This window comes from Mandrillus leucophaeus, unplaced genomic scaffold (genome assembly GCF_000951045.1).
Source record: "Mandrillus leucophaeus isolate KB7577 unplaced genomic scaffold, Mleu.le_1.0 Scaffold295, whole genome shotgun sequence".
NCBI lineage: Eukaryota > Metazoa > Chordata > Mammalia > Primates > Cercopithecidae > Mandrillus > Mandrillus leucophaeus.
Genome location: NW_012103087.1, coordinates 442,256 through 444,815, shown reverse-complemented (window position 1 = coordinate 444,815; position 2,560 = coordinate 442,256). Strand labels below are relative to the sequence as shown.

The 2,560-nt window shown below is 41.7% G+C and overlaps 1 protein-coding gene across 1 annotated transcript in view; it reads left to right on the top strand.

Annotated features, from left to right (window-relative positions):
* The window catches only part of YEATS2 (YEATS domain containing 2), a 133,597-nt gene that overhangs the window by 36,745 nt on the left and 94,292 nt on the right, over positions 1 to 2,560 (top strand). The gene's annotated exons all lie outside the window — the stretch shown is intronic.

Sequence of the window (2,560 nt, the reverse complement as noted above, 5' to 3'; positions counted from 1 at the left end):
TCTCTTCATCACAGCACATTACCTGACAAAGAGATGGGTGGATTCTGCTCTTATTGAAGCACTTTTTTCACATTTGTTCAGTTGTCAGGACAACCCTTAGCCAAGTTCCTAAAAGCTGCGATTGTAAACTTTGCCTTTTTTTAGGTACAAGATAGTCACTAGATATGTGCTAGGCTCAGGGTTTGATACAGGGATTGTGAAGAGCACAGGACTCTGCCTTTGGGAAACCGCGTGGAGTGTGCCTGCCCTTGGTGTGTGTGAAACTGGAGCGGGCCAGCTCCCCAGAGGAATCCTAGTGAGCCTCTTCCAAACCTTCCTATCTGTTTTATTTCACTCGAATGTAGGAACTCTCTAGAGCAGCACTGTCCAATGGAAATATACTGTGAGCTACATCTGTAATTTGAAATTTTCAAGTAGCTACATTAGAGGAGTAAGTACCCAGAAGAAGTGATGTGGGCATTCCATGCCCTGCACAGTCTGGCAATATCCAGTCATATTATTGTGCATACTAGGGAGAGTGGTCTGGGAAGTGAGGTCTGTCACCTTGGGGATGTAGACTAGCACACAGTGGCTAAAGCATGGCCCTGGAGCCTATTGCTTGAGTTTGAATTCTGGTTCTACTGCTTGTTTCCTGTGTGACCTTGGCAAGTTAGTTATTCAGCCTCACTGTGTCTCAGAGGGGATATTTCATAGTGTGGTTATAAAGATTAAGTAAGTTAATAGTGCTAAAGGGCTTAGAACACTGATTGGGTCATAGCAAAAGTGAAACGTAGGAAAGCAGTGTTTGCTGCCACTCTTGTTGTGGGGAGCAGAGATGTTCATTCTGAAAAGACTTGAGGGAATGCTTTGGTTCTTTTAAAGGGCTTTCATGTGGAGGAAGGATTTACTCTTTGTGATTCCAGATGGCATATCTGGAATTAACATGCAGGAGGTAGAAGAAGTCATTTTATAATAGAGCTGTTCAGAAATGTAACAGAGGGTCTCATGAAGTAGTGAGTTCAGGATCACTCGGAGTGACGCTAAAAGACTGATTGGCCGTTTGAATAAATTAGTCGAGCAAGGAGCTGTACTCCATTCTGTGTTTCTAATAAAGCCATTTTTGTTTAATCTCCATAGTCTTACGGTTTTTCCCTCTTGGCGTCATTGATTTATTTCACCTTCTATGAGGAATCTAGAAATACTGAAGTTTGTTCAGGGGAGGCAGTCCTTTATTGTGTGAAGTAACATATTTTGAAGTATACCATTTCCATAAATAATGTTGTCATAGATCTTAGGTTCTTTTTTTGCTTCTAAAAATATGGTTATGGAGGAATTTCCTGTTAAAAAGCATTGTTCGTTTTTCCTGGCTTTGTGCTGTCTGTCTGTCTTCTCTAGCAGCAGTCTTTCCTGCCTGTTCACTAAAGGTTAGGCCATGTATATAAATTGAGAAGCATACCTAATTTAGCATATTCATTGAGAGAAGTTCAGCATTCAGTGTGAATGAGGCATGTTGCAAATGAGTTTAGACTTACCATTTAGCTTTACTGGAATTTAAATAACCAAAGTTCACATCAGTAGAATTTCCGTTAACTGACTCAAGTCCACCATGCCCCTAGGCTCCCCTGTATCTCTGGCTGTGCGTCCCATTTCAGACTGTCTCAAGTCTACCTTCTCGTTTGACCCCAAGCATGAATGTATACGAACATCGCAGCGGCCTCTCTTAGCTCCTGTGCAACTGGTTTCTTCCATCCAGGCCATTCTAGTTTGCTTTCTTTTCTCTTTGGCTTATAAGGTATTTATTAATTTCCCTGCTTTTAGGCTGCCGTCATACGCAGGAATTTTTCCTGTCCCGGGCTCCGTTGTTAGCTCCTGGCTCTGGGCTCGTTAATTCACATCTGTTACACTCCTCTCAGGTTGTGTTCTTGAACTCTACACTCCCTCAATTCAGTTTTCCAAAAACACCATCTGTTGACTTTCTTTCTCCTTGTCCTTTTCTTTTTGAGATGGAGTCTCGCTCTGTCTCTCAGGCTGGAGTGCGGTGGTGTGATCTCAGCTCATTGCCGCCTCCGCCCCCGGGTTCAAGCGATTGTCGTGGCCTCTCAAAGTGCTGTGATTACAGGCATGAGCCACCGTGCCCAGCCTCCTTGTAATTTTGATATCTTCTCTCATGACTAATTCTAAGCCAGGATTCACAACAAATATTTTTGTTTTAAAAGCATTCTCTCTCTTCCCTATGGACTTAAACCATATTGTTTTGAGTACTTAATGATATCTCAATTAAATTTCTAAATTTCTTTATTATGGAAAATTTCAAACATATACAGAAGTGAAGAGTATAATGAACCCTCTTGTGCCCATCACCAGTTATTAACAGTTTGCTCTTCTTTTCCATCAATTCCCACCCCCCCCCCTTGTTTTTCTTTCACAAATTACATTGTGCTGAGAATTCTCCAGTCCAGTTAGCATGCACACACATTCCTCTCTGGCCACTAAAATCAGTTGTAGTCACTATTCAGGGAAGGTCATATTGTGAACATATGATCTTTCTTTAAGTCTTCTTAGCAGAGAGTTTCAAATAAAT